Source organism: Haplochromis burtoni, unplaced genomic scaffold (genome assembly GCF_018398535.1).
Source record: "Haplochromis burtoni strain Fernald_Lab_line unplaced genomic scaffold, NCSU_Asbu1 Contig_101, whole genome shotgun sequence".
Lineage (NCBI taxonomy): Eukaryota > Metazoa > Chordata > Actinopteri > Cichliformes > Cichlidae > Haplochromis > Haplochromis burtoni.
This window is the reverse complement of record NW_024582462.1, coordinates 747708-756557: the sequence shown is the minus strand read 5'-3', so window position 1 is coordinate 756557 and position 8850 is coordinate 747708.

The window sequence follows — 8850 nt, the reverse complement described above, 5'->3', positions numbered from 1 at the left end:
TCGCAGAAGAAGCGGATCGCATTCTTCTGGCTACCAGGAGCATTGGCATCCGGGTGATAGTTCCCGACTAAACGACGGTATCGCCTGCGCCCCCACCGATCGTGGCTGGGATCGCGGCACCGCGGAAAAGGGCCATGTTTTTACCATTAGCATGACAGCGCCGTGGCGCCTTTGCAGTTTTAAGGCCTAGGCAAACTAACCTGCCAGCACTCTGTAGTGGCCGCGACCACTGGCGATAAGGAAAGGCTGCTCTTCATTGAGGACTCGCGCGCGAAGAGACGTTTTCTGGTTTACTCCAGCTCCCAGAAGAACCTCGGGAACTCTCGTGTCGTCTTTGCATACCTCAACAATGGTATATTAATTAATCTTTGAAAAAATTGGAGATTTCCCACGTACTACCAGAGAGAGCCCAAGTACCACTAGTGGTACGCTTACCACTTGAGAAAGACTGATCTACAGAATGTTATTGTGTCATACAAGACACATCCACAAATGTTTTAAGTTCTCAATGCATATGCCTTTTGCATAGGATAGTCTACCAAAGTAATAAATGACTAAAATTATACTGTTTAAAACAAGGAGGGGAAAAAGCTGGCTGAAGTGTGTACCTATCTGCTTACTTTGCAAATTCCTGCTGAGTTAGTGTTCACCTCTCTCTCCTCCTATCTCCTTTACATAATCCTTTAACCGTGTTTCTCTTATTTTTAGCAGACACATCATGGGTTTTTGAGGATGCCAGTTTTCCCATCTCTGACACCCTGCTGTCTCGCTTTTGTCACTTTCCTGCCATTCCCAATTTTGTCATTACACCCTCCTGCTGCTCAGTTGCCACCCTCAAGCTCCTTTCTTGACATCATCGTGGTGCTCATATGGCACACACAAAGAAAAACCAACACACACACACACACACACACGAGAGTGTGCATTTATATCTTGAAATGTCCTAACTAAATATTCAGGCCTTTTAGCTGTATTTAAATAAGTGGACTTAAGGATTAGGCATGTTTGGTATATTAACAGAATCAGAGCAGGACAAAAGCATATAAGAGGCTTTTATTCTCCCCCTCTCCCTTCTTTTATAATTCTTATTCGTCAGGAACCTGGAGGTCAAAGCCGCAAAGAGACCAGCTATGAGTCGAGTCTTTTAGTGAGTGGATAAAAAATGTGCAAGGATAGTTAATTCGCTAGTACAAAATAGAAGAATAATGACAGATAAATACTGTTCATGGCAGGAATTTTAAGTAAAGCAAACAAAAATACTGAAGTAATTGCTTGACAGACAGGCCTAGAGAAACTTTTTGGAAATTGGACAATAGGTAGTTGTACTGTAACTCATCTCTATATGTTACTCTTGTACTAAAATCCTGAATAAGATCCCATCTAGTATTTTTTATAAAAATAAATACATTTGATCTACTTAGCTCATCAGTAAAATAAATGGTCGAGTTGACCATTACTTGGTCTGCACTTGCCAGTCTCCGGGACCAAGAATTTTAAGTACTTCTGAAAGTTTTTTTCCTAACTACTTCATTCACCTCTCAACTATATTTTTTGAGAGACAGCAGGTAGATGCTTGAATACCCCAGGGAACTTTTCTTCAGAAACAGAACAACAGAAATGTCAGTTCATAGACTCTGGGCTTTGTGGCTAAACAAAATCAAAGCTTTGAATTTTGTTTTCTTCTTTTTTGCTAACCTTGGGATAAACACCTGGGCAGATTTCTTTCAAGATCATAGGACTGTTCTGTTTCTGGTCTGGCTTTCTTTGCAGTGATTGCCACAAATATGTATTGCCGTGAACTGGATTATGAAAAGGCGCTAGTTAGTAAGAAGAGAAGAAACTGCTGTATTGCGGGATGTCTGTGTTGAGCTTTGGGCAACCCATGGAGCATTTTATCTGGCTGTGCAACCTGGCCGGATGGCATTCTCTTGGCATACCATCCTTGTGGCTGGCCACTTGGCTTGTGGCCCAGGGATATTTGGCCTGCTGCGCATAGCAGAATCACCCCACCCCCCTAATTCCCATCTTTACCTCTCTCTCACTCTCTCTCCCTCTCCTTGCTCTCTCTGGCCACTTGCCTAAGGACAACTGCAGTGCTTTGTGTGGCCTAGCGGGTCTCTTTATACTGGCTTTGTGGCCATGGCTGGTGGGAACACAGTGCCATGATAGCTACAGACAGCCACGCAATTATACAACATAGCCAGTCAGTGCAAGGTGGTTTTGCATTGCATGAGGGCCCATCAGCTGTGACTTACCAAGGCACTGGTGTAATTCAGTTATAGGGATGGCCTTGGGTAGTGCAGAATTAGGGGACATACAACAGCTTATTATCCACCTCTCTGACTGTCTATCAAACTGATAGCTCACTCTTAGTGGCATCTCATTGACATTGTATTAAATGTCCTGTGTCTGCCCTGCTTAATTGAACACAGAATTACCCTATTTGGACACGCTTAGCAGAATGGAGCTTAACGAACGTAGAAAATAAAAGATGAGATCCGAGCTGACCTCTGGAACACACTCCATACAACAAAAGCTTGGGGCTGCAATCACAGAGATTGTCTAAAGAAGGAGGAATATACATTTTGTAGTCTGTCATGTGCTGGCACTGCACAATACATAAACTTGATGATCATTCATATGTTCTATGGTCAAGATTTTGTTACATTACAAAGGTGTAAGATGGTTTGAAGAAGAAGTACAGTAAGGATCCTAAATGTTATAAACTTATGTAATTTATGTAGCTTTTATTTAGGTTTTTTTTAATGGGTTAAAGATGGGTTAGTAAAGGCTTTTCTGGGCAGATTCAGAGAGGTCACATGGACTGATATCTCGTAAATTCTTCACTGATGGAGGGTATCTGTCTCTTCTGTGTTTGCACTGTAAGAGGGGTCAAAGTAAGGACAAGTCAAAATCAAGAAATGTAATCATCTCTACAAAGGGTATATGGTATGGGGAGCGTTTCATCTGTGTATCCTGAAATAAAATGTCGATGATCATAAACATTGATGGTGCAACTGATATACCGCACCTAATGAAAAGGCCTCCCGAACTATTGCTGCAATTTCAGCACCTTGTGTTGCATGGCCACTGTTTTATCATTGTTTGAAGCACTGAAACTCTCTCTTAATGAAGCGTGAATTCACGGAGGTGTAAGTTCAATCGCTGCATGGCAGAGACCTAAATGGAGAAACTGTCCTATGAATGCATAGGTTTTCAAATGTGCAAAATCAATTTGTGGTCCTCATATAGATAGAAATGTATCACATCTGATAACTGCAATACTTACAAAGTCATAAGGTGGGTAATTATTTACCTTCTTGCCAAATTTGCACTAGTATAATGTGCAGAGGGACTTTCTAGGTTACCATAAAAATTAGAAACACCGGAAACAGCTAGGTTGTTTCATTTGCAGAAAAAGACTGTTTACTATTGTATGGGAGGATATCCGTAGGATTACTTCTTAGGATGACATATGTGGCAGAGATCCAAGAGGCCCGAGGCCCTGACATGATTTACACCTACTGGCCAAAGAAGTGAAATGCACTCCATGAGCATCTGGCAGCACAAATGGACCTGTTGCTGATGGATGAGATGCTGCCCGAATGGCTATCTGTAGATTGGACAGTCCTGATCCTCAAGCATCACCAGAAGGGACTCGTTCCACCCAACTATGGTCAATAACCTTTCTCCGCAAGGACTGCACTACCAGAGGGCTACATTGAGGGCTTTGAGGATATATACAGCTGGGAACCATGAAGAGGCCACTATAGGAAAGCCGCAACCACCAAATTTGATCACATGCTTAGTGAATACCTTAGACAGCAGAAGCCCGAGCAAGAAGAGGAACCATGATGGAAGGACAGGCTCCTCCACAGCAGCATTCAAATGCTAATTTTGAATTTGATGGCAGCAAATCGCTTGCCATATGATTTGATGAACATGGCATAGAAAAATTGTTAATAAATTGTTGTTATTTTATGACACATAAAAGCTATATGTCTATAGGTATATTAAGGTTTTAGATCCGCATGCTTCAATCCATACTGTGCTCTTCATAAACACGTTTATTCCAGCAAGCTAACACCACGCTACATGCTACATTACCAGCAACGTGCCACCCAGTTAAAACAAGAGGATAGAGGATTATTTCAAATTCTTGTGGACTTTTTGCTCAACCATCAATGATTTCTCTAAAAAAAATTATCGTGTATAGACTGGACATAAATAATTATTGCTGTGAAATTTCAGCTTCATATATAAAAATACTGTCTGTCGACCCTTTTTTTCCCCCACACTTTTTCCACACTTCCACACAGTTTTTGTTCTGTTTGGGTTTGATTATGTAAGGATATTTTTTCTTTTGTAGTAAAACTTGACATACACTGTTAAAAAATGTTAAAAACAATAATATTTTGGCAGCTGGGGCGCCAGAAAAGAACCATGAAATAACAGACTTTTACAATCACATACAAATGCTGCATACATTATGTAGTTACTTGTGTAAAAGCTATGAAATAAACTGTATTTGTGTTTGATTATATTATTAGTTAATCATGACTGGAATTGCATAAAAATCCACTAATCCACACATTAAGAAAATGTCAAAATACTTGCCAATAATTGTCAATACTCATCAAACTAGTAACTAGGTTTCAAAATACATTGATCTAATGATGGTTTTTGATTATACCATGTCCAAATGTTAATCCATAACATTTTCAAGGAAATTACAGGTAGTTTTTCAAAATAATTTGAGAGAAAATGATCCAGAAGACAAAGGAAACTGGAGCAGCTAGCTTTAATCGAGTACAAATGAGAAAACACTTGTCCCGGTTATTGTTAAAAGAGAACATGTGATGCCAGCATCAAATGGCATGTATTTATTAAAAACTACATAACTATAACTAAGAATAGTCCCAACTTGTAATATTTTGTTTTTGTGTGAATGTTACGTAGATATAAGCTTTGATGAACTGTAAATGATTCATTTTGTTCCATTTTATATAGCAACCCAACTTTGTCCCAAGTACAGCTACAGTATATTGCTTATGCTGAACAGGCTACAGGACAGGCAAGTGCAGCCTATTAAGTTTAAAATGTATATAGACTCAGAACAACTCCCTTTGTGTGTTTTGCATTTTGGAAGATGCCCTGTTTACAAAATATTGGAGCTGCTTTAGCTTAATGTACAGCTCATATGACATCAGAAGGCTTCTTGCTGCTCCCCAGTCCTTGTTGAAAGATCTCTAGTGCCCTCTGGTGCTTGTGTGCTATCCTTGCAAACTTAATCTTATAACCCAAATGCCAGACTGAAACACTATAGGTGTGAAACAAATGCACTGAATCAAGTGTTTTTATATAGTTGTGTTGACGTTGTAACTTTGATTGTTCAAATTAGTAGTTTTTCAAATCTTATGTATTTTTTCATAGACATTAAAATTCAAGTTGAATTTTCCATTCTAATTATACTTTTTTTTTTGAGTAAGTAATACTGGCCATAGACAAATAAAGCATTCAGCAGTTTCACTCTTCTAAAAAAATATTTCATGTTAAATACATCTGCATACATCTGGTTGAGGTTCTGTTTCCCTCAACCAGATTAGATGCCAATTTTACTTTGGTACTGTATCATTTACATAGTCGCCAGGGCGATAGCATTGCAGAAAACTGCATACCTCAGATAAAATATCACATATATTGCACAATTGTAAATAAAATCACAAAAGTAGTGCGTCATCTGAATGTTGTTGTTGGAGTTTTCCAGGAGATGGAGCCAAATACTAATTGAAGATGTCTCTTGTTCACATGGTAATGTTCTGTATTCTTAAAGCACATTATAGAACAACATGTTCAGAGATGGCAGGTTAATACTGTAATTCCTTCCACAGTACTTAACAAACCAGCACTGCTGGACAGTACTGAATATCTGCTTGAAAAATTCCCCATTAAAAATGTCATGATATCCCCAAAAAAGTGTAGTAAATTGTGTCTCAAATCCACACTAAATAAACTCTTGCATACCTAATTAAAAGAAAGACAAAAGACAGGCGCGTGTGCACCTGTATTGTATTAATCCTGACAGGAAACCATTTCATTGGCAGTGATTAAAGAGTCATTACGTATCATCTCAGGTGCTATATGCGTGTTTGTATGCATGCACGCAACAGAGATAGCATTCACCATTTCTGAAGGCAATTACATTTCCCTTAAGGAAATTATCCAGATGGGTTTGAAATATGCAACAATTTGTTTGGTCATTAAGATGCCTATTCAGAGCTGCTTTTGCTTGTAATTATAACAAACTAGGCAGTATGCCATGTCACTGATGCATTCCCTTGTGCTCAGAAGTAATTTTCCTTTCCTGAGGGGAAAAAAGCTGCCTTGTGGTTTTTTTTGTTTTTTATTTTTGTTTTGTTTTTTTATGTTCATCCCACGTCCATGACTACTAGCCAGTGATGCACTGAAATTGCTCTAAACCTGGAAAAGTGGCTCAAAGTTGGTAACCACTAAAAACACGCTCAGGACAGGATCTTATTAGACATAAATTACGTGAATAATTTCCTACTCATTTCAAAAACACGTGCTTTGAAAATGGTTCATAATCTCAAAAGTCCACACCTTATAATAGAAACAAAGCAGGTGTCATCACATGTCAGGACCCCAGGATTCAACCAAGCTTCACAGAATTATGTTCTCCTCACAAGGCCATACAGGGTCATGCTGTGACTTCTCTGGCTCACATACATGTGACAGTCTGTCCTAAGGTGTACAACCTGGCAACAAGGGGCAAATCTATTTCTAATCCAGACCGAATATAAAATGGATGCAAAACATGAAATTTCGAACAAAGAAAAAGTAACATCAATATAGGTTATAGCCTTAGATGTTGGTTTTTCCAGCACTACATGTTAAAATAAATTCTGTTCATGATTTCTTTAAAACATTCCACAGCACATTTCTGACATCAGTTCATAGTGGCACATGGGTGTTTTCATTTCTTTCAGTTAGAGTACTAAAGTGGGTTAACTTAGGCCTTTACAAGAAGCCAGATGGACAGTTACATCATCAATGTGTGTTGGGGAATAAAAACTGAAACAAGTCTCTTTAGTTACAGTTTAGCCATGAAACACAGGCAGCGTTAGTAACTGTCTGCTTGTTGTTTGGGAAAATGTTGTGCAAGAAAGGACATTTTCTAATAGAGCAGGCACTGGTCAAGAAAAAAAAGCCTCAGGCAGTTCGCCAGTGCTGTCACATCTTGTCTGCATACCAATATTTCACCTGCATTATTGATTGCGGTACTTTGAATCTTTTAGTCTTTCTAGCCACAATAGACCCATAAAACACATCATGCATTATGAATCATGACACGAGGCCTGTCTCTTACAAGCCTCGCAGGGGGCACAAAAACATCCTCAAAGCTTAAGACTTGAAGTTACTGCATTAACCTGGTGCCTGCAGCCTGGTTGTGATGATCTTTGAGCAGCTGGCCACAAACAATGGGATAGCACCTTAGTAAGTTGGAGCTGAACTTAAGGTCATGGATGTAGCCACTTTGCAGCAAGAAAACCACATCTTGTTTATGATTTCGGTGTTTAGAAACCTGATGTTTAAAAAAGTGAATGAAAAACACAATCAGGAATCAGTGAAAATATCACGCAAACAACCTCAAACCTCAGATTCTGTGGTCATATCCTGCAGCGTGTCAAATACAGAAAAAGTAGCATGGATTCTTCTCTTCTTTTATTTAACCCAAAGTCATAAAGTACAGAATCCCACAGTTGGTTAACCATCAGTCCTATGCTATTACCTAATATTCCACATGATATTCAAATACCTTTATTAGAACAACAACAGAACCATCCTCCACTTACGTGCTAATCATGCGCGAAGCATGATGGGTAGAGAAAATAGTTTCTGTGCAAAAAGCCAGTGTAAACTCAAAAATGCAGCTGTCTTCTCTCCACATTTGGAGCTCACTGTGGTTGAATTAGTGGCTAGACATAAAACATGATGGCGATACACTTTTAATGAAAATGTTGAAGAATAATCACTCCACACTGGGCACATGTGTCTGCACTAGAGGCCAAATGCAGAATATTTCCTTTGATTCATTGCACTGGTCAAAGAATGAAATTCATTTGAGAGGCAAAATCATTTCACAGGCCTGCTTTCCATTCACTGATGAACATTTATGACTGTAAATTAGTGTATTTAGAATGGTTTAAACCCTTCCAAAATGAACTAAATCTATCAACAGCAGAAGAAAGATGTACCAAGCATCTATGCATTGGGTTGAAGTGACACAAGTTGAACTAGGGCTGGGTTAGCACCCCTTTGTTTCCCAACAAGGTGTAACAAATCAGCGTAACTTCTGTTTGAACAGGTAGTTTCTAAGAACCGACAACTATTCGTTACAGCAACCTGGCAGGAAGTGGAAGGTAAAAATAATAATAATAATAATAATGGATTGGATTTATATAGCGCTTTTCAAGGCACCCAAAGCGCTTAACAATACCACTATTCATTCACTCTCACATTCAGATGAGAGAAATGTGACAAGTTAAAACAGGTCTATAAGGTCTACAGCTCTATAAATGTACCCCTGCAAATCCTGTGGTAAAACACTTTTTTTTAATCACATTTTGCAATATTTGCTATGTTTAGCAGTGAATGTGACATTATATAAATTATAATTCATATATTTTGTGCTCCTAAAAAAATGTCTTTCATGGATCATGAATTTCAAGTATTTTAACCCAAGATCTGATGTGTAGGAAACATTTATGTGTCTCAAGACATTTGTTATAACCATATTGACTTGCTATCTGCTAGATCATAATCTGATCA